This window comes from Canis lupus, chromosome 18, assembly GCF_048164855.1.
Source record: "Canis lupus baileyi chromosome 18, mCanLup2.hap1, whole genome shotgun sequence".
In the NCBI taxonomy this organism is placed as follows: domain Eukaryota; kingdom Metazoa; phylum Chordata; class Mammalia; order Carnivora; family Canidae; genus Canis; species Canis lupus.
Genome location: NC_132855.1, coordinates 45103270 through 45128562, shown reverse-complemented (window position 1 = coordinate 45128562; position 25293 = coordinate 45103270). Strand labels below are relative to the sequence as shown.

Sequence of the window (25293 nt, the reverse complement as noted above, 5' to 3'; positions counted from 1 at the left end):
TCCCAAATAAACTTAAAAATAACCCAGTCAGGAAGCAATAGCAGTTACAGAAGAATACAAAACAGAAATAAAGGACTCAGAGAAGAAAGAACCATAAAAGAGAAGGATATGCAGAACTCAAAAAAGAAACTGAAAAAAGTTAGAAATAAAGACAAAATTATAAAGACCACAACAGAAAATAGACACCACAGAAAAAAATCACTAATTGACAGAATATAAAAAAGAGAAATGTGAATAAAATAAAACATATATTGAAAAAGAGAAGAAAGTTTTCAAGGGTAGTAGATAAACATAAAAGAGAAGCAAAGGAGATCCAACATGCATTTAAATCCCTAAAATTAAAAATAAAAATCAATAAAAATCATGGAATAAAGAAATATTTGAAACTTTAAGAAAATTATCTGTGCATTAATAATAATAACAACAATAATAATAAGGAATTGAATGAAGAACATATATCTGAAATGGTACACTATGTACTTGGGAAAACATCCAAACTAACACCAAGCTATTTCCCAGTAAAATTATTAGAAATCAAGCAGAAATATTACTTGGAAATTTAGCAAACAAATCAAGACATGGATAAATGATAGAAAATCAAAGTGGCATCAAATTTCTCACTGCAACATCAGTATCAAGAAACAGTGAGAAACACCTACAAGTTACTCAAAAAAAAAGAAAATATGAGATGAACGTTTTATTTTCACCTAAACTTTCCTTAAAGTATACAGGCAATGGTCTTCTGAACATTAAGGAACCAAGAGACTATTTCACCAATTGTCCTTCCTTGGGACAATATTAGTACAATATTATAGAATAATCTATATACAATGATGAAATTATTGGAGAAACTTTGCTAAAAGGAATTATGATGCACAATAATTATATTCAACAATAAAATTGAGACTAAAATTTGGGGTTAGCATGAAGGAATAACATGCAAGTGTTAAATATGATCTGGCAATATAAAAATAGCAAAAATAGAGTGATGTCAGCAAGATGGAAGGATAGAAGGTTCCATCCTTCATGCTTCCAGAGAAATACCTTTTTGACAACCAGACATAAACAAAAATATTTTCATAAGAGCATTGGAATTAAGTGAGAGATTCCAGCAAACAAGAGTACAGAAATGAGAAGAGATGCACTGAAAAGATACTGAGAAAGTTAGTTTCATTTTATCTGTATTATTTCTTCAAAAGTGCATAGTGCAGGGCCAAAAGAGATCCTCTTGGCCTGAGAGTTCTCTGATTGGGAAAAGTGTGCAAAATGAGCATCCAGTTTGACCAAAGCCCTAAGCTCCAGGCCAACCCCCACAGACCCATTAATAGACATTAGCACCTGGTCCCCCCACAGACCCTAACATCAGACATTCTTGGGAACCCCGGCACCATGCCATCCATTGGCAGACACCAACACAAGACCTGCTTACCCTGCAGACACTAGCAGCAGGCCCACACATGTACTCTACCAGCTGGCCTAGGAAGAATTTCTGACTGGGTGAACTGGTGAAGGTTTTGCCCTGCCAAAGCCAGTAGGTACAGATTGTTGAAAAAAAAATTATTTTTTTAAGTGTATAGTTATCAAAATAAGGCTACAAAGATCATGAAAAATCAGAGAGCCCTGAAACTATTACAGGAACAAAATAAAGCTCTAATAATAAAATCTAAAGAAATGGAGATCTGTGAAATACCTGAAAAGAATTAAAGATAATTTCCTTAAAGATCAGGGAGCTACATATAAACACAGATATTTAGTGAAATAAAATCAAGGAAACAATATATAAGTAAAATGAGAAATTCAACAAAGAGATAGAAACCTTAAAGAAAAACCAAACAGAAATTATGGAGCTACAGAATACAATGACTAAACTGAAAAATTCAATATAGAGCTTCAACCACACACTTGAGCAAGCAAAAGAATGAATGAGTGAGGTTAAAGACAAATAATTTGAAATTACATTCAGAGGAACAAAAAGAAAAATTATGAAATAGAGTGCAAGAAGGATACCATCAAAATAATTAACATGCATATTATCAAAGTCCTTGATGGCATAGACAACACAACAAGAAAGGGGCACAATCTTACTTAAATAAATAAAAGCTAAAAACTTCCCAAATCTAAAAAGAGAAATGGACAACTAAATTCATGAAACCTAAAAAACCTAAGGAATACACAGTAGGAAAAAGAGCAAATTCTGACATCAAAATCATAAAGTGGAGGGAGGAGTAAATGTGTATAGGGTATCTTTGAATAAAACAAAAATAAAAGTTCATATTTATTTTATATATCAGATGACATATAAATTGACATATGTCTTTCACATGCTTGATTTTATAGTTTTAACCTTTAATTCTATTTTATGTACAAGAGTAAGGTATAGGATTTTAAAAATTTGTTTTAGAATATAAATTATCAGCTGACTAGAGGCTACTCATTGCACAGGAATGAATTTTCACTCTGAGAGAACTTGTAGAATTTTGTAAGCAATTGAAGTTAAATTTTCATCAGTTTAAGTGAGACTTACGATAAGAATTTTAATGCAAGTCTCATACTATTGACGAAAAAACGTATTGTAAATACAAAGTGAAAACCTATAATAATACAAACAAGTTAGAGAAAAAATTGAAATCATTGAATCACAAGGAAGGATATCAAAAAAGGAAGTGGGGAACAAAAGAACTGCAAAATAGACAAAACAATAACAAAAGGGCAAGAATAAGTCCTTACAATAATTACTTTAAATATAAATGAATTAAACTTATCAATTAAAAGACATTGAGTAGCTGAATGGATTTGATAAAACAAGATCCAAAGACATGCTGTCTATAAGAGACCTACTTTATTTATTTATTTATTTATTTATTTATTTATTTATTTATTATTTATTTATTCATTCATTCATTCATTCATTCATAGAGAAAGAACAAGAGAGAGACAGTGAAGTGGCGGAGGTGGAGAATGGCAGAAAGGGAGGGAGAGGTAAAGGGAATCTCAAGCAAACTCCACACTGAGTGCAGAGCCCAACACAGGGCTCAATCTCATGACACTGAGATCATGACCTGAGCTGAAATCAAGAGTCAGACACTTAACCAACTGAGCCAACCAGGCACCCCAAGAGACCCACTTTAGATTTAAGGACACAACTATGCTGACACCAAAAAGATGAAAAAAGATACTCCATGCAAACAGTAACTGAAAGAAAGCAAGGATGGTTATACTTATAACAGATAAAATAGATTCTATGTAAAGAAGGTAATTACATAATGATAAAAGGGGCAATCCACCAGAAAGGCAGAATAATTATAAATATATATGAACCCAACATCAGAGCATCTAAGTATATAAAGAAAACATTGATACAAAGGGAGAAATTGCAGTGCAATAACAGTAGGAGACTTCAATGCCCCATTCAGAGGAATGCACAGATCATCAAGGAAGAAAATCAGTAAAGAAACAGCACATTTGAACACTATAGATCAAAATGATCAACAAATATACAACATTCCACCTAATGGCAGTAGGATATATATTCTTCTCAAGCACACATGTAACTTATTCCAGGATAGATCACATGCTAGGTTACAAAACAAGTCTTAACAAATTTAAGAAGCCTGAAATAATTCCAAGTATCAAATATTGGCAAGAATGTGAAGAAAGGGATCCCTTGTACATTGTTAGTGGTAGTGTAAATTGATGCAGCCACTATGTAAAACAATATGGAGTTTCCTCAAAAAATTAAAAATATATCAATGACATGATCCAGTATTCCCACTTCTGAATATACACATCCAAAGGAGTTGAAATCAGTATCTCAGAGAGATGTTTGGCCTTTCATTTTCACTGAAGCATTACTAACGATAGCCAAGACACAGAAGCACCTACATGTCCATTGAGAGATGAATTTTTAAAAAGTTGTATGCATATACAATGGAATACCAGACATCTTAAAATGGAAGGAAATCCTGTCATTTGTAGCAATACGGATGAACCTGGTGGACATTATGCTAAATTAAATAAGCCAGACACAATGGACAAATACTGTAAAATATCTTTTTTATTTTTTTACTTGAGTGTAGTTGACACACAGTGTAACACTAGTTTCAGGTGTATGACATAGTAATTCAACATCTCTACTCCTTCTGCTATTCTTATCATGAGTGTAGCTACCATCTGTAACCATGCAATGCCATTATAATATAATTGACTATATTCTCTTTCCTATGACTTATTCATTCCATAATTGAAAGCCTGTATCTCCCACTCCCCTTTACCTATTTTGCCATACCTCCACCCCCTTCCCTCCAGCAACTGTCAGCTTGTCCTCTGTATTTATAGGTTTAATTCTGCTTTTTGTTTGTTTATTCATCCGTTTTGTTTCTTAGATTCCACATATTAATGGAATCACATGGTATTTATCTTTCTCAGTGTGACTTACTTCATTTAGCATAATACTCTCTAGGTCCACCCCTGTTGCTGCAAATAGCAAGGTCACATACTTTTTACGGCTGTATAATATATAAGTAAAAAAATAAGTAAAAATTTAAAAGTCTGTGAATATAGGACAAAATAAAACTTTAGTGAAAAGAGGAAGGAAACAAATTTCTTCACTTTGTCATAAAGCTATGGCTTAGAATAAAACACTATTTAACTGACAAAGCTTTGGTATATTTGAAAGTACAAATATCAACATCAAATAAGCTAATACCATTGACTAAAATTTGATGTTTGAAAAGAAAAAAAGAGAAGACAAAAGAAAAACTTCTAGTCTAAACTTATTGTTTATCATAGTCACAGGGTAAATAAAGGGCACTATTCATATTATTTAAGAGAATTAATGTAAAAGTTAGCACTATAACAAAAATACAAACCTTCTAAAACATTCCAAAAATCCATAATAGAAAGAAAGAAAAGAAAACAAAGAAAAGAAAAAAGCAGGTATCATTGTGATTGTTAAAAGCTCTCTTCTCACATATATATACATATTTACTAACAAACATATGTGTGATATGTTTATAATATCATAAACCTAGGGTCAAATTTATCAGTCATATCAACAAATATGGATTTGGTAAACTTATTTAATAAAGAAAAATATTGTCTTTTTGTACTCAAGGTAAAATTTAATATTATGATGTGCATAAAAGAATCACCTAGAAAAAAGTGATTCAGAAAGATTAAAATTAAAAGATTGATAAATGATTGCAAAGAGACTGGTAAGGACCAAACTGTGTTTGTCCCAAAGTTTATTTATTGAAATCTTAATTCCTAGTATCTTAGAACATGATCATATGTAGAAACAGTGTCTTTAAATGAGCAAAGGAGTTAAAATGAAGTCAGGGTGGCACCGTAATCTAAAATGACTGGTATTCTTGTTAGAAAGGAACCTAATTCCTCAAAATGTTAAAAATAGAACTACCCTATGACCCAGGAATTGCACTACTAGGTATTTATTCAAAGGATACAAAATTGTGATTCAAAGAAGATGCACCCCAATGTCAATAACAGCAATGTCCACAATAGCCAAACTATGGAAAGAGCCCAGATGTCCATTGTCCATATATATATATATATATATATATATATATATATATATATATAGTTCAGCCATCAAAAGGAATGAAATTTTGCTATTTGCAATGATGTGGATGGAACTAGAGGGTATCAAGTTAGGTAAAATAGTCAGAGAAAGACAAATACCATATGATTTCCCTTATGTGGAATTTAAGAAACAAAACAAAGAGGAAGGGAAGGGAAAATAAAATAAGATAAAAACAGAGAGGGAGGCAAGTCATATGAGATTGTTAACTACAGGGAACAAACTGAGGGTCGCTGGAAGGGGAGGGGGTGGCAGGATGGGAAAATTGGGTGACGGGCATTAAGAAGAGCACGTGATGTAATGAACACTGAATGTTATATGCAACGATGAATCACTAAATTCTGTCTTTGAAACTAATAATACACTATATGTTAACTAACTTGAACTTAAAGTCAAAAAAGTAAAAATAAAATAACAAAATTATTAATTTAAAGAATTAGAAAGAAGAGGAATTTAGGGCACAGACACACGGAGAGGGAAGAAAATGTAAAAGACACATATGCAAGCCAAGGGGAAAGGACTCAGAAGAAACCGATCCTGCCAACACTTTGATCTTAGACTTCTGTGTCCCAGAATAGTGAGAAAATAAATTTCTGTTGTTTGGCAGTCAGTGGGTCTTGTTATGGTGGACCTAACCGACTAATACACAGACCATTGCTCCTGACCCTCACAAGGAGAACAAGCCATTTAAACTATAATTAAAAAAAAAAAAAAAAACTACCAGAGAACTGGAGATACAAAGAAATCTAAAACAATAAATTCCAGAAAGTGATGAGCAACTCTTAGGAGAGGAGATATTCACAGCTTTGTTTCTTCCTAATAGAGCTCTGGGATAAAGAGAAATCATTCTGTATAGAGCAACAAAACAAAACAAAAAAAACAGCCAAATTAAATCGTAAACTCACCCTCAAAATATTTTCAAAGGAACTGAACCAAAATAAAGCTACAACAAAACCTGACTTATCTCAACTACAAATTAGATTGATTTTAGCCCTGCAGGAACACTTCATTATAGGAGAAGGGAGTTACCTCTTTTGGGAGCAAATATTTATGTTTATTTCTAATATTGTTTTACGTATACTATTTAACATACAATAAAATATTACAAGATATGTGAAGAAAGAAGAAAATGAAGGATAATAGTCAATAGAAGCAGACCTGGAGATAATCCGAATATTAGAATTATCTGATATGGACAGTAAAATAACCATAATAAATGTTTCCCAAAACAGACTGGAAAAGATGAAAACATGCATCAATAGATGGGGAAAAAGAAATTATCAACAAAAAATAATAAATTTAGATATTAGCACCAAAAATATAAAATAATAAATGCATTCAGTAAACTTAATAGTGCACTAGACGTGGCAGAAGAAAAATAATCAAGTTGAATAATTAGTATCCAAATCAGAACAGAAAAAAGTGAAAAAAATGACAAGTGTCTGAGATCTGAGACAATACTAAGCACGTAATTTGCATATACTTGAAATCCCGGAAGGAAAGCGAGAATGTGGCTGAAGAAACATTTTAAGAGGGATCCCTGGGTGGCTCAGTGGTTTAGGGCCTACCTTCAGTCCGGGGCATGATTCTGGACTCCCAGGATGAGTCCCATGTCAGGCTCCTTGCATGAAGCCTGCTTCTCTCTCTCTGCCTCTCTCATTTTCTGTGTCTCTCATGAATAAATAAATAAAATCTTTAAAAAAAAAAAGAAAAGAAACATTTTAAGAGACAATAGCCAAATATTTACAAATTTGATGAAAATATGAATAGGAAATTATTAGTAAAAATTATGAAAACCAAAGTAATGGGAAGAAAAAGCAGACGGGAGAAACATATTCATTACTTATCAAAGAGAGACAAAAGAATCACAGCTGATTTTTCATAGTATACAAATTGCTAAATGACAAAGTGAGATACAGAACTATGGGACAATATGCTACTGCTCTTATAAGAAAGAACTGATGGAAATAAGTGGAGACAGGCAGACACTAAATAGATATATAGGTAGGTACATGATAGATAAATAGATATTCTCTCTCCTTTTCAAACTTGAATCATAGTGCACTCTGGTTTTCAGAAATATATTATGAAGGATTTTCCTTGTGAGAACTTGTAATTTTTCAGAAACCAAGACATTAGCCTTACCATTGCTGTGAGAGCCCATTGAAATCAATAGCAAAGGTCTCCTTCTAAATGTTGTGTGAATTGCTTTCATTTACAACTTCAGGAAAGAAAACCTGCCAGGGCATTACTAAGAGTAAAATCCATTCTTCTGTTCACTAAACCTAAACCATTGCATCAGTGTAGACCAAGACAAACACAAAATATCACAATAATGCTTTGGGGGATATACGCTTCATTAAAGATAATCCACTACAATATGACAAAACATAAGGTAGCTATTCTTTCTGCAGCAACACAGATGAAGACTTTATTTTAAACCCATAGCAGATTGAATTTTTGCATGATGTTTTCTTTAAACTGCCTTGCTTAATCTAGAAATACATTAAAACACTCATCCACCAGCTGTGCTGGTTTCAGCTGTAGCAAATTGATGATTAGATTCCTCCTGAAAATATTTTCTTGCCACAAAATTTTAAAACTGACTGAAATAGTCTTAAGACTCAAGAATGGAAAATACAACTTCATTACTAAATTTTAAAGCTATCTTCCCTTTAAATCATTTGAATAACATATTAGATAAAACTACTATTACTAAAGAACATTAATTCATCATTAATGTTTTTGAGCTTTGGGTTTTCGTTTTCTGGGGGGGTGTTTTTTTTTTTTAAGATTTATTTATCTATTCATGAGAGAGACAGACTGAGAAAGAGAGGCAGAGACACAGGCAGAGAGAGAAGCAGGCTCCCCGCAGGGAGCCCGACACAGGACTCGATCCGGATACCAGGATCAGGACCTGTGCCGAAGGCAGGCGCCCATCCGCTGAGCCATCCAAGCGTCCCAGGTTTTGTTTTGGTTTTTTTGTTTTGTTTTGTTTTTTGTTTTTGTTTTTGTTTTTGTTTTTTTTTTAGATAAAAATTCAAGACATCATCTCAAAGCCAAGGAGATAGGCAAAGCTAGTTGTAATTCCCTGCATTATACTCCATCACAAAATTTATGACTTTTGTAGTAGTCTCAGAACCTGTTAGCAACTTAAGGCAAACTTGGTTAGAAACAAATTTTTTTACCTTCTCTCTTATCTGATATAAAAGACTGGTGCTTTCTTTCAGCCATTTCTTTCAGTCAAATGCATTATTCTTAGATTTAAGTTAATTACATCTGACTAAAAGAAAATACATGTACATGAAAAAAGGATCCTTGTATTCAGAAGACTCTAAGCAAAGTTGGCAAACTAGGACTCTGGACAACTGCCTGTTTTTATAAATAGAGTGTTATCAGAACATAGCCATGCCGATTTGTTTACTCTTTTGTCCATAGTAAATTTCACATAATTGCAAAGTTGAGTAGCTGCCACAGAGAACTCATAGCCTTCAAACTTAAAATATTTACTATCTGGCCCTTAAGAAAAATTTGTCAAACTCCTGGTCTAAATGAAACGTTTCAGATCACCTCTCATCTCCAATGCATCATGGTTTTTGTGTTGTATTCTTCCAGAAAGACAAAAAAGTTTTTTAACAGAACTAAAGATGATCTCCAGAGTGAATCAACTGCACTAAAATTAAGGGGAAAAAATTTTAAACCACCTCAACACTCAAGAGTTTTACTTTTTCCTTTACTCAACCTAGATGTAGGTTGTGTGCTCTCTTCTTAGCCCTCGGGTATGATACACACAACTATTACCATTTTTATTAAAATATGCACCCTTTCCACTGACAGTATCTCATATCTACCCTTGTTTTCACTCACATTATTCTGCATTTCCTAAAATTTATAGTAATCAGTACCAAATAAGGGGAAAGTTAATGAATCTTGATCCCTTCAAAGTCTGGGACATTAAAAGAGTTCTGAGCCCAATTCTAATGTGTGAACAGGGGATCCCCCACGTCAGCTGGGTATACTACAAATTGACTTAGTTCTGATAATCTCTACCTGGAGACAATGACATATCCCTCATGATGAGGGCTCACTTTCACAACACTGCCCCTCACCCACTTCAGACATCAGTCACAAGCCCAGATTGCTACCTGTGCTTCTGACTGACTAGCTATAAATCAGAGGCTTCCACAACCCCTTCTTGTATTTAATTAATTTGCTAAAGCAGCTCACAGACCCCAGAGAAATATTTTACTTCTTAGATTGCCAGTTTATGATAAAAACTTGTAACTCAGGAACAGCCAGGTAGAAGAGATGCATAGGACAAGGTATAGTGAAAGGGCAAGGATTTTCCATGGCCCTCTTCAGGCATGTCATTCTCACCACATCTTTGTGTGTTCACCAACCCAGAAGCTCTCTAAATCTAAATCTTTAAGTTTCTGTGCTTTGATGGAGGTTTCATGGCATAGGTATGGTTGATTACATCACCAGATGTTGGCAATTTCAACCCCACTCTCCCCGAAGGTCAGGGTGTGGGACTGAGAATTCCAACCCCTCAATCACTTGGTCGGTTCTATCGGAAAATCATCCCAATCCTTAGATGCAGTCCGAAAGTCATATCATTAATATAACAAAAGACACTTTCATCACTTTCCTCACTGCCAAGAGTTTTAGAAGCCATGTGCCAGAAATGGGAATGAAGACCAAATATATATTTCTTAGTTAAATAAATATCACAACTTACTTGACATCTAACACATTGAGATTAAAATTTTTCTAAAATCACTTATGATCAAAAGCCATTACCTTATAATACTATCAGCCTCTATGGATAATCAGTCATAAATGGTCTTCATGAACTATATCCTAATTGGTAGAACCTACTTGAGAAATCCTATATGTGCTGAGCAGCAACTCTACATATGAGACTGAAAATCTTTGGCTCTTATCTTCCAAACTTTAATTAGAAGAGTATTATACCTGAGGCACCTGGGTGGTTCAGTCAGTTAAGCATCTGACTCTTGATTTTGGCTCAGGTCAGGATCAAGCCCCACATTGGGCTCCACCCTGTGTGGAGCCGGCTTAGGATTCTCTTTCTTCTTCTCCTTCTATCTCTTTCCTCAGCTCACATACACAAACCCTTTCTCTCTTTCTCTTAAAAAAATAATTAAAATTTTAAAAATATATATTATACCTGAATACCCATTGCTATTGTGGGACTTAATAAGTAGATATAGAAGATAAGCTAAAGTCACACACTAGAAACATTTTCTGCTTTCCATTTGACAATAGAATTAAAGGAGAAATGAATCACAGAGAAAAAAATCCAAGTTCACAAAAAGTCCTAAGAGTCATTTTTTAGGGAAGTACAATTCTGTACTTCCAATTCTGTGGGTTCCAAATCTTCCTGCATGTCAGCACCTAGGAACCATAAAATAAAAACAATATTCTAGGCCCTCCCCTAAGATTCTGACTCATTAAGTCTATTGTGGTATCTGAGATCATATAGATTTAGTAAACACCTCATGCTGTTTTGATGCAGTGGATACATGGACAGATGTTTGGGAAGTGATATAGTTAATATCAGCATGATATAACAAAAGAATGATAATCTAAATATGTTCTTTGTTCTTTCTTTGCCCAGTTCCTACCTGGTTTGCAACCAGTGTGGAGAAGTGGAAAATCAATCTCTTAAAGTCCAGAACTCCAACAGAATTGTCACATTATTTCTGCCTCTGTTTCCCTGTTGAATGATAAGGATACCTGCCTAAAAATGATAAGGATCTCTCACAGAATTATTGGATATGCCAACACACCTTGAAAAAAGTAAAGGAGAAACACCAGGGCAAATATGGCAGATTGAATATACACATTTAACTCCATTCTCTCTTAAGTGAAAATAATGACATAAGAAATATATTTAAAGAAATTATACCATTAAAACAATGGGAATGGGGAAAGATACTATACCAACAAAATGTAAGTAGGAGGATAAGTGGTAAGTGAGTTAGTACAAGTGAGAAAACAAAATCCTCAGTGAACATTATGGAAAGTTGATATGTATCCCATTTTGTATGGCACAACCCTCAAAAAGTTCAACACTGAGTGGAAGTAGAAGTAAAATTGGGGCAATAAAAACAAAGGAATAGTTTAAAGTTTAAGATGTAATTAGGTCCCAGGATGCCCTTCTCTGGGTAACCAGCACTCCCATCCTCTAGCAGAAGAGTGGATCTCTAGTCTCTGGAGAGAGCCAAAAAGAATATCATGGATTTGGAAGTACCAAAAATGGTTGAGGGTAAGATCACCATATAAAATCAAGGAGATTCAGAGTCCTTGCTCTATTTTCTAATTCAGTTTCCTGAGATAAAAAGTAGCAGAAAAACACAGAAAGGATATTAAAGATTTGGCCCAGAAGGCTAACATCAAAATAATAGGGGTTCCAGAGAGAAAAAAATAGAAAAAAAACAAAAGGGGAGAATTAAAGATATAATCCAGGAAAATTTCTGAGAATTGAAAAATAAATGAGTAATTTTCTATTTTGAAAGGGCCATCAACCTCCCAGTACAATAGATGAAAATAGATGCACAAATTAGGACATATCACCATGTAATTTTCTGAACACTATGTATAAAGAGAAGATACTAAATGTATCCAGAGGAAAAATAGAACAGTTCCCATACAAAAGATCAAGAGTCAGAATGGCCTTGAATTTTTCAAGGCAATATTAAAAGCTGGAAGGCAATAAAGACATGCTTCCAAAATTCTAAGGAAAAATTATTTTCAACCTAGAATACCATAACAAATAAATAGCTATTCAAACAGAAGAATAAAGACTTTTTATGATATAGAAGATCTTTTAAAAACTGAAAAATTAAAACTTCTGTTGCTTCCTTTCTCAGGCAGCTAGTGAAGGATGTAATCCACAAATGTTAAGGGTCGGCTAAGAGGAAATGAAATCATTGTAACAGGGACTTCACTTCAAGAAAGAGTAAAAAGGGCATCCTAAGATGATGTTATGGGTTAAACTGTGCCTCCTAAAAACAGTTCTAACCACCAAAACCTGCAAATATGACCTTATTTGGAAATAGAGTCTTTTGCAGATGTAATCAAGTAAACATGAAGTTATATTAGATTAGGATGGGCCCCAATAAGCTTCTGAAAGAGCATGCTTTAGGAAGTGTGCACCTTTCCTGATATGACAAATGCCCTTATAATAAATACAGGGAAAGTTGAACACATGCAGATACACAGAATATGTATAAGGATATGCTAAGGATTGCTCACTTCCACCAGAAATAAGGAGAGAGGCATGGAACAAATCTCCCTCAGAGACCCCAGAAAAAAAAAACAACACTGTTAACATATTGATTTTGTACTTCTAGGCTGCAGAACTGTGGAAGGATAAATTTCTGTTTTTTAAAGCACCAAATTTGTGGTACTTTATTACAGCATCTCTAAGAAACTAATGCAAGTGGTAGGGAGATATCTGAGGAAGACAGGTGTGCAGTCTGTTTAGAAAACAGTGCAGATGGAGACAGATAAGAGAGCTCTGGGGGAAAGGCAGAAGGAGACAAAATTGACAGAATATCTGACATGTTTTTAATGTTTTGAGAAGAAAAGTAGACAACTAGGGAGGACTTGGGGTAGAAGAGCAAAGCAAGTGGAGGAAAAAAAGACAAATACCAATTCAGTGAAAACAAAGAGTATGCATCATAGGGAAAGAAATCATATTCCACCTTATGACTCAGCTTTGAATAGAGTTTTTGTAGCAATCATAATGTAAATATTGAATACTATACTAATCAAAATTATAACTACACAGAGAGGTGGATGACAAAAAATAAGTATGTATGTGGTAGGGGTTAGGGTACTGAAAGTGGTGGTATAGATAATGCCAAAAGTTAAAAAACATCAAGAAATATGACTATAAACATGTTGTTAAAAACATGAACATTATCAAAAGAGAACCAGAGCTCAAAGAATCTGTGTTAGGAACAGCTATCCTGAACCATGCCTCCTATTAAAAGTATATGAAAAAGAATTTCATATAACAATTAACAACAGATAAGTATTAAGATTAAATTCTATAGAAAGTCAATATAAGACAAAAGGGAATAAAAAGCAGAATAACACCTCAATAAAAAATGAAAAGAGGTCAGAAAAAGATGCCCAAAGAACAGATAAAAACTATAATATATTTCAGAATCAAAAAGTTAATAAATTAGGTAAAACACACAAATACATAAATTAGAACTAGAAGAATTCAAAAATGGGGTCACAGAACCCCAAAAAATTAAAAATTAAATTACAGAAATGAATAATGAAAAGAAATAAGGAAAGAATCAACTCAAGAAAAAGTGACATTGACAACAAAGACAATCCTATACATAGATAATAAGAGTCTCTGAAGAAGAAAACCAAATTAAAGAAGCAAAACAAATACTAAAAACTGTTCCCCAGAAAACTTAGCTGAAATAAATAAAAATTTGAAATGTATTACATATGACATAGTATACAGCAAATATGAAAATATTGACCTACAATGACTAACACAAAGATATAATCTAGTAACATCACTGGATTTTAAAGCAATAGAAAAAAATCATTTGGCACATGGCTTATAAGGGAAATAAAATTAGATTAGATTTTAACACGATGATATCTTACACTGGGTGAAAATGCATAATATTTAAGATACTCAAGGAAAGGAAAAGTAAGCCCAAATAGTCTACATCTTGCAAAATTGACTTTGGAGTATAAAGGTTATAGATACCTCTTATCAGGATGTAAGAGCTATATATTAGTCTTATGAAAATTCCCTGAGGAATCCAGTAGGGGAAAAGCCTTAGAAACCCAAAAGGTCCAGAAAAGCACCAACATAAGACCTGATAGTGAGCATTAAATACATAATGACTCGTACAAGTAAGCCTAAGTAAGTACGAAACAAGAGAGAGAACAGTAAGAAAAGGCTATATGCTCAGAGAAGGTAGAGTATAATTTGTACAAATGTGGGTAAAGAATGAGAACAGCATATTAAAAATGAATCAGTAATTTCATTTGTAGTATTAGCATTGCTATTTTGAGACTGCTGTATATATGTTGTGGATTAAAGTGAGTAATTATAGGATATTCTAATTATATTATTTTTCTTGGTCCTTGGGAATCAGGATTCTCACTGCAGAAGAAAGTAGATACAGATGTTAATACAGAAGAATGTCAATAAATAGCTCTGTAATTCTGATTCTGACTTGCAAGTATCAGGAAGAACTCATAAATATTTTATCTCTAAAATATTATGTATTAATATATTTCTAGTTCTGTGCACTAAAGAGGCCTAGAAAGAATGACCAGCCTAGGAGCAACGACATTCCTTGAATCCAGATTGTGATCTTAAAATACCATTTCCCACTAAAGAAAACCAGAAATTCTTAGATAAGAAAATGTAAAAGAGGAATATGTAAAAATTTTATCATATTAAATAGTAAAAATGCTATCAGAAATTAATAAAGGTCATATTAAAGCAATCAAAAGTTCACTTTTAGGAGATTCATATGGGCCAAACTGGCACAATTTGAATGTTTAAAAAACTAATAATTGTGATAAATCAAAATCTATCAAATATGTTTAAGTCTATGGATTCATTATGATATTAAAAAATAAAAGTAATTGATCCTTCTGGAGAATGATATGAAAGCAATTCACTGTCTTGAAAACTAGTAAATAAAGGGAAAGAATCAAACACATACTGCCTTTCTTATCTAACTATATATCTGGGTAACTAAATAGTAGATGAGGATAAATATAAAGAGTATTCCAACAATCATTAAAAAGAAGGAATAGACATAGAATAATATCATTTAGCACAGCCCAATAAATTAATATGTCTAGGCTTTGAGCATCAACAGCTGCTTATATCTCAAAAAGAGATACGGTGAGACATTACATGCTTTCTGATAAAAGGATATAATGATAAGAGTTGTGTCAAATGAATTAAACTTAAGTCTTATCCAGCCCCTGGATCCATCTGCTAATTCATGGAAAATTCTATAAGTGCAACATTTAGCTTCTTAAACAGATAAATTATAAGTTAAAGAAAGGATGCAGGGAAAACCTGTAATTAAATAGGAAACTTAAAGACATCTCAAATTTAAGCAAGAGTAAATTATAGCATCTAGGAATTGAGTGACACAATTGAGTGATAAAACCAAAAAGAACACACATACTCCAACATGACTACTATGAAAATCAGAGTAGTTCATATTTTGGGGAAGAGAGGGAGGACTATAATTAGGAAAGGACACACTGAGGTGTCTTGGATTTTAGAAAAACCTATTTCCTGACCTTAATAGTAATTACCAGGCCTTTAAATGACTCAATCAAATATACAATTGTTTTGTGTAGTTTCCTGAATTTCTATTTTACCTGTACAATGAAAATCTTTCAAATGCTCAGATTAAAAAGTAAATAAAAAAGAATAGCAAAGAAAATTTCCTTTAGAAGGAGAAAGAAGATGGATCAAACCTATCAGTTACTAACAGTCATTATATAATATTGTGATTATATGTACTATAAAGAAATAGAACAAACAATAGAGCAGAGAGCCAAGAGATATATAAACACATGCACACAAGTACACATGCACATATGAAAACTACTGATGAAGAATTTGCATTCAGAATCAGAGAAGAAAAGATGAACTATTTAATATATGGTGCTGGAATAATTGGCTTTCCATATGAAAAATTAAACTCCAAATAGTACTCAAAAATTCAAAGAACCATAAATACAATAAGTTCCAAATGGATAAATATCTCAATGCATTTTTTTAAAAATAAGTTTAGCATGCTTTTTTAGCATGCTAGAAAAAAATATCATTCCTTTGAGTGTTAGGAAAAGATTTTTGTACGATAGGAAGAATAACATTTTGTTAAACATACTACCCAAGAAATAAAAGTCATAAAATTTGGCTATATGTGGGGCACCTGGGTGGCTCTGTTGGTTGATTTCACCTCAGGTCAGAATCACAGGGTTGGGGCACCTGCTGGCTCAGTGGTTGAGAGTCTGCCCTTGGCTCAGGTGGTGATCCCGAGGTCCTGAGATTGAGTCCTACATCCAGGCTCCCCTAGGGAGCCTGCTTCTCCCCTTACCTCCCTCTCTCTGTGTCTTTCATGAATAAATAAATAAAATCTTTAAAAAAAAGAACCTCAAGTTTGCTTGTGAGATTGAGCCCTGCTCTAGGCTCCCCACTTGGAAGGGAATCTGCTTGAGATTCTCTCCCTTTCCTTCTGTCCCTTGCCCCCAGCTTGCTCGCTCTCTCGCTCTAAAAGAAACAAATAAATGTTTAAAACAAAATTCTGCTATATCAAAGTTAAATACTCTTCTTAGGCTAAAATAAATAAATAAGTAAAGTAACAAAATAATACCATAAATAAACTTCTGTAATAAGCTATGGACTGATACGGGAGAAGATTTATGCAATATGTAAAAGCTCAGTATCCATGATATAAAATGAACAACTATAAAGCAATATTCTTTTAAGTAGAAAAAAAGCTAAGGTTATGAAGGGATAATTTACAGAAGGAGAATCCACAATAGCAGTAAGCACATGAAAAAATGCTCATCAGCCCTACTAATCTGTGAGATTATACCTATATAACATTTCATATTCATCAAATTGGGAAAGCCAAAATTTTGACAATATATGTCTTGGCCTGGATATGCTAAAAGAAGTTCTGTAGAGAGATAAATTCAAACCATTATGTTATGAGGAATTAGACAATTATCTAGCAATGTCTATCAAAAGTTGAAAATATCCATGACCTTTAACTCAGTTATTTCTCTTCAAAGTGTTGTCCCTAAAAAAACCTAACATGAGTGTATTTGAAGAGAATATAAAAATAAGCAAATCATTTTTAAAGAATAAAAAACTGTAAGTTGTAAATAGGGATTAAATCAACACATGACTACTTCTTCACCCATGCAGTATAATGTTATACATCAGGAAAATGAAGAAACTAGATCTACATGTATCTTTGATAATCTTAAATATATAATGGTGATTGCCAGAGGAAGCTACAACTCTTAAATATAACATAGTTATATATATATATATATATATATATATATATATATATATATATATAACATTGTAGTATTTATGTACATTTTAACACAGAGAGAACAATTGAGACAACAAAGTAGCAAATGTAGTTATATATGGTAGGAAAAATCCATGGAATGAGGAAGCAATACCAAAGGACGTTCACGGGTGTCTATACTTGCCTGTAAAAGACAAATGTTCTTTTTTTTTTTTAAGATTTTATTTATTTATTCATGAGAGACACAGAGAGAGAGAAACAGGGAGGGGCAGAGACACAGGCAGAGGGAGAAGCAGGCTCCATGCAGGGAGCCCAATGCAGGACTCGATTTTGGGTCTCCAGGATCAGGCCCTGGGCTGAAGGCAGCGCTAAACTGCTGAGCTGCCCAGGCTGCCCAAGACAAATGTTCTGACACAAGTGTTACAGAACTGTAAAATAAAGTATGTTGGTGTACCATTTGTTATGTTCTTATTTTTAAAAATATTTCATTCCACTTAATAAAAAATAGGCAAACATTTGATAAATCAAGGTCTTAAAGCAAGTTCAATACATTACCTTTCATTGGTATATAGAAGTAACATAATCTTCTCACTTTTTAAATTCAGTCATTCACTCCATATGCTATGTAAGTTTTTAAAAAGACATGTCACATAAGCACACAGGCATTCATAAGGTATTAAACTCAGCTTCAAGTTATCTCTTAAAATCTATTTTAGGTGATACCTAACAGAAATTCTGAAGTCAGATTATTCTGGGTCTTAAGTCATTTTTATAAATAATGCTGCAAATAGAATATCTTGCACATAATCAAAAATTAGAATGATCAAAAAGACACAGAGATTTTTTTAATTACTTAAAAATACAATAAAAATAGGCAAGGTAATCAAGGTACTGGAATTATTAGAAACAGAGTTTAAATATCTCTCTGCTGTGTTCTAATTCTAGTATTGGATGATTAGCTCGAACTGGATCAACCCGCCAGCCAAAAGCAATTATGAACACTGAACAAAACAAAAAAGGAGATATCTAAAAGCAACAAAGGGAAAAAAATAGGCAGAAGCTGTAAGGAAAGACATCTGAAATAGGGAATAACAATGGGTGAGTTTTCTTATTTTATAGCTTTTAGTCCTAAGGCAGAGCTCTAACTATGACTTGGAGGACAGCTAACAGTCTATGTGTAACCTGTAGCCTCCTGGATTACTGAATGAAAGAATTTAGGGTAACTATAGCCACTCTAAAGGGAGGAGAGAAATCCCAGAAAGAAGAAAGCAAGAAAAAAATTAGACATAATTTTTATATAAAAACACTGATCAAGTCTCTAGTTGACCCCTGCACCACACCAATGCAGAGCAGACTTCAAAAAGTTCATCTAAGAATAAAGAAAATGAGTTGTTCTATAAACTGCTGCCTACAGCTAAGGAGCCAGTTTTCCAACTTAACTGCCTTGTTAAATAAAGTCAATAATCTTTAGGGAAACAACAAAATAAAGAGAAACTACTATACAATCAATATAATACAATATAATACAATCAATTACAACATCCAGAATAAAAGGAAATGGGGAAAATATGGGACTTATTCGCAATGGAAAAGGCAAGAAAAAAAAGCCATGAGATGATGAAATGTTGGAATTATTTTTAAATGATTTTAAATCAGAGATTATATTATGCCCAATAATGTAAAGAAAAATATGCTCATAATGAATAAAAAGACATTAAAATCTCAGCAGAGGGATGCCTGGGTGCCTCAGTCACTTAAGCATCTGACTCTTGGTCTCAGCTCAGGTCATGGTCTCACAGTCCTGAGATCAAGCCCCACATTGGGCTCCACACTCAGTGCAGTTTGCTTGGATTTCTCTCTCTCTCCTGTCCCTCCCTCTCATGCTCTCTCTCTCCTCTAAAATAAATAAATGAATCTTTTTGAAAAATCTCAGCAGAAAAACAAAAGGTATGAAAAAGAAATCAAATAGACAATATAGACCCACCAAATATGATATATTAAATTGAAAGTTTACTGATAGGTTTAATACACATTCTGTGGGAGATAACCTAAGGAAGAGTCAATTAACTTAAAGATAGATCAATGGAGATTCTATAATCTGAAGAACAAAAACAAAACAAACAAAAAAGTCTTTTTAACAATAAACAGAACCCTTTGGGGAATCTGTGGGAAACTAACAAAAATCCTAACATAGGAAGCGGAAAACCCAAAAGAAAAAACAAAGGTATAAGAGAATAAAGCAGAAAAAACATTTAAAGATATAATGACTAAAAATTTCCCAAAGTCAGTGGCAAAGAAGAAGAAGAAAAATGCAAAGAAAATCACACCTAGGCAAAACATAGTCACATTTTTTTAAATCAAAAATGCAGAGAAAAATCTTTAAAAGAGTCAGATAAAATGATACATAGTATACATGGGAACAATCATTCATATGCCTACTAAATTATCATCAGAAATAATGGCCACAGAAACAGAACAATATGTTTAAAGTGCTTTTTAAAAACCTGCCAACTCAGAGTTCTGTATCTAGTAAAACTATCTCATAAGAATGAAAACAAAACAGATATTTTCAGATGGGAGAAAAAAACCACTAAGGACTTTTTTGGCCAGACATAGGAAATCCTAAAAGATATTCTATAGGCTGAATGAATTTTCTAGGAAGAGAAAAAAAAATCCCAGTTAATATCAATTGTTAATAATGAAGCAGTGCCAGTGTAATTTCTCAGAAAACCACTAAAAGAATAGCAAAAGAGAATTGAATTTCCAAAACAATAGAGGGAAATAAATGAAGCAATAAAAATATTTAACCAATCAAAACAGTGAAAGAACAGGGAAAAGAATTTTGAACAGTATGGATAATATCAAACTTTTAGTGAGGTCAATAGATTTAAAAAAAAATCAAGTCAGTAATTACATTGTCAATGGGATGACTATTCCTATTTAAAAAATAATAAATTGTCAGAGCAGATGAGATAGAAACAAAACTCAAAGTTGTGCAGTGTAACAGAGACACATCTAAAATATAAGGATACAAAAACATTAATAGTCAAAAAATTAAAACTATATGCCTTCAATCACTAGACAAGAGAAAACTTTTAGAGATAAATTTATATTAGACAGAGTAAACTTTATGGCAAAAAGAAATCCCCAAAGGAAATGGAAAACATAGAGATAAAGAAGAACAGTTCCCAAACCATAAAAGGTTTCACTTACCAGAAAGATACAAAATTCAACAGAGCCTTTAAAGATGTAAATTTAAACTTTTAAAGAAAAGATACTTTAAAACTACAGTAGATTTTAATAAGATTCTTCCAAAACTTTGTTGAATAAGCTTACAAGAAATTAAACACTGCATCAAATAAGAATATATATTCTTTTCAAGCACACAGCAATATTTACAAAAATTGAACAAATTTAGAAGTATTTAAATGACAAATATGTTCTCTGACCACATGTCATTGAGCTAGAAAGCAAGAACAAAAAGGTAACTGAAAAATACCAACATGTTTGAAAATTAAGAAATGTATATCCAAATAATTATTGGGTCAAGGAAAAAATTACAGTGAAAAGCAAAAATATATTTTACCAAATCATAATAAAGCCATTGTAAATAAAACCTGTAGGATGTAGCTAAATCAATGCTCACAAAGAATCCATGTTGGCAAATGCATACATTAGAAAAGAAGAAAAATCAATAAATTATGCAACTATCTTAAAATAATAAACTCAAGGAGAAAATAGAAAAAGCTAAAAAGTTCTGTAAGTAAGAGTTATTGCACATTGTGATGAGGCAAGAAAAAAATAATTTGCATCTTAATATTTCACCAACTGTTAGAAAATAATATATTTTTAAAAGATGCTATTTCCAATAGCATCAAAAAAGTACATATTTCCTGGAAGTAAAACAAATGTCTCTACATAGATATGTATATCACATATTGAAAAGAAATTAAATACTCATAAATTGAAGATATGCTAGATTTATAGACAGAAAGACTAAATATGAAAATATCAGACCTCCCAAAACTAATCTACAGATCCTCTAAAATCTCAATCCCAAACTAAAAAGTGTGAGGTGTGTAAGGAAGGATGTGTGTGTGTGTGTGTGTGTGTGTGTGAGAGAGAGAGAGAGAGAGAAAGAGTGAGTGTGTGTGAGATACAGAGAGAAAGAAGAGAGAGGTTAAAACTTGACATTTGACAATGTCCAAGTGGATTCCAAACTTTTCTGTATAAATGTTGTTAACCTGAAAAATAAAAGTTATTTTTCCAGTTAAAATGGGTGTATTCAGAAATAGCAGAGAAATTGCAATTCTGGACATGCAAGCTATGACAAAACCGTGGACAAGTCCAAAAAACAAAGGAGAAGAACATTACCTTATGGAAAAGAAGAAAGAAGTTTGGAAAGTTTGTTTTGAATAAAAGTCATTGGAAAAAAACAACTGTTCAGAGTAATGATGGCTTCCGATTGCTTGAGTTGCCAGTATAGTCTATTTTCTGTAGGAGATGCAATGACATCTTTTCCTGTTGGGGTCTGTAATTGGTGATTCTTTCCTTTTGACTATTCTTCATTGGGATCCATAATTTATAATTCTTCCTGTAATTGACATTGAGTGATATGGCTCCCTCTATAAACTCCCCCTCCTGACCTTCCAATTCCATTTTAATGAAGTTTTCGTTTATTAATTTTTCACAATGTAAAGGGCCAAGAGCAGCCAAAACATTCTTGAGGAAGAACATAATGACAAGATTTGCTTACTGGATTTTAAGACTTATTATTTAGTAACACTAATTAAGACATTCTAGCACTGCCTCAAGGAAAGACAGATCAAGGACGCCTGGGAGGCTCAGCAGTTGAGTGTCTGCCTTTGGCTCAGGGCATGATCCTGGTCCCAGGATCGAGTCCCACATTGGGCTCCCTGTGAGGAGAGCCTCCTACTCCCTCTGTTTGTGTCTCTGCCTCTCTCTCTCTCTCTCTATGTCTCTCATGACTAAATAAATAAAATATTTTTTTAAAAAAAGATCATTAAAACATCAATTAAACGGATAGTCCAAAAACTCATACATACATATATAAATAACTGACTTACAACAAAGGTTGATCTTTTTTTTAAAAGTGAGAAAAGAAGAATTTTTCAATTAATGATGCTGATATAATTGTAAATACATATGGAAAAATTTGACACTTTAAATACAAAGCAAACAAACAAAAGGAATTTCAAGTAAACTGTATATCTAGTGTAAAAGGCAACAATATAGCTCCTAAATAATAATATAAGAGAATATCATTGTGACCTCAAAGTAGGGAAGGACTTCTTTAAAAAAATAGAAAAGAGCATTAACCGTAAGGGAAAGGGATGATAAATTGGACTAATTTAAAATTTAAAACTTCCATCCGTGAAACGATACCATTATTGGAGTAAAAAGGCAAACTCAGAGCAGAAAATATATGCAACATGTAAATCCAAGAGAGGACTCATATCCAGAATATATAAAAAATTCCTATACATCAATTTCTCAAGCCAGATAACCAAATGAAAGTGGCTAAAGAGATTTGAACAAACACTTCACAGGAATGTATCAACTGACCTCTAAACTTACTAGTCACCAGAAAGATGCAAGTTAAAAACACAGAGAAATGCAACTATACACTCATTAGAATGTGTAAAATTAAAAGGTTGCAAGGTTATAGAAAAATATGCATTCTTATATGTATTGCTGATGGGAATATAAACTGGTACAACTTCTTTGAAAATAGTTTGTCTTCATAAACTGAAAGTGAAGGATATGCACAACCTTTGACAAGGAAAATCCACTCCTAAATAAATACCCAGTGAGGCTGTGCTAGGAAATGTTTACTATCTAGCTCTCTGGTGGGTGGGGGGGGGGAGGTAGGATTTTTCTTATTTGTGTATTTGCCGATTTCTATGGAGGAAACACTCCTCCCATGGCTGATTCCAAGCTACCAACAAAATGCTCCTGAACTGAAATTTTGGGAAAAGTAAGCACAGTCAGCTCCTGTGAGCCAATGGAAATGAGTCAGTTTCAATATGATTGTAAATATCCACTGGAAATGTAGTCACGTCCAAAAAGAAACAATAAGAATGTTCACTAGAGTATTGTTAACATTAGTCAAAAACATAAAGCAATTTAAATATTCATCAACAACATAGGAGATAAATTGAAGCATATTAATATAGTGGACTATTATACAGGAATGAAAATAAACAATATTTACAGGGACTAAATCAATGCACACAAAAAATAAAATATTGAAAGAAAAAAGACTGAAAATAATAAATATAGAATTGTTTCATTTGGTTTTAAAAATTCACAAAATTTAAAATTCACAAAATTTTAAAATTTTAAATTTTAAAAGTTCACAAAATTAAAACCACAGTATTTACTGCATATTTAGGGGATACAATAATAAAGAAAAGCACTAAAATGGATTATATAAAAGTCAGGATGGTCCCTTCTGGGGAAGTGGAAATGGTAGTGATCAAGGAGAATGCAGGGTGGAGAGCTCTGGAACGCTAATGGTATTCTCTTTCTTGTTTGAGGTGTTCATTTTGTCCTAATTATGAGTTGTACAACCATGGTATGTACCTTCTTGCATGATGCTATGCTTTATGAATTTTTTAAGTTTTTTTTTTGAGTAAGCACGAATTCAATAGTAGTAGCTATGTTAAAACTTTATGCGTCCTTACAAGAAGGTACATTGCATTCTGTGGCCCATTCCTTCCCATTCTCCCTTGAATACAGGAAGTGAGAACTCAAACTGCTGTAACCAGATTGAGGACCATGAAGGAAAGGCCAAGAGGTTTGCAAAGACATTACCCTCACTCACTGAGCAGCTGAACCAACATCTGCCACTGCCTGCCTCAGGACTTTTTGTTATGTGATAAAAATAAACCTTTTTTTTTTTTTTTAAGAAGAGAGAGAAGGATGGAAATGAGGTAGGATGACAGAATGTAGTTGCTTCTGATCCTATCTCTAAATTTCTAAATATGTCAGGTTTTTCACAAGAGTAAAACAAGGGATAAAATAACCGATTGATATGGTCAATTATAAGAATTAAATAATAAGAAATGTAAGTAAAACACATAGCCTAGTCCCTAACATATGATAGGTACAAAAGAAGTTACTTTTTATTACCCTGAAACACATTGAAGACAGAGTGCCTTCAATATCAGTCATTCACACATAAAATGTTTTGCATATTTCTGGAGGTTTTGCTTAATTTCATTTTGTTTTTGTTTTGGTATCCTTAACATTGGTGACAGTGACTGTGTGTGTGTGAGAAATGGAGATAATTTAAATTTTATATCATGTACTTCATATCAGGGATCTAGGCTATATGAGCTCTATTCTGTGCTGTATTGTGATAGAGAAAAAGTCAAACACTAAACAAAAATGCACTCCATAGACTTCTTAATAAATTTCCAAATGATTATTTTCCTATTTGTCTTACCCCATGCAATGTGCTATAACACAGACAGACTGTTATATTTCATATCAGTTTTTCATATCCTTTCTCTTAAAAGTTCTCTTGATTTTAGATATTCTCACTTAAACTTTTGGAAGAATTTCAGCTAACTCAAAGCC

The 25293-nt window shown here is 32.9% G+C and overlaps 1 long non-coding RNA gene across 1 annotated transcript in view; it reads right to left on the bottom strand.

The window, feature by feature from the left end:
* LOC140609119 (uncharacterized) overlaps positions 1-7289 on the bottom strand; it is a 55082-nt gene extending 47793 nt beyond the window's left edge. The window contains exon 1 of the long non-coding RNA XR_012011075.1: positions 7165-7289. This is a non-coding gene — a long non-coding RNA (uncharacterized lncRNA). The remainder of the gene's footprint in view (positions 1-7164) is intronic.
* Between the last annotated feature and the right edge of the window lie 18004 nt (positions 7290-25293).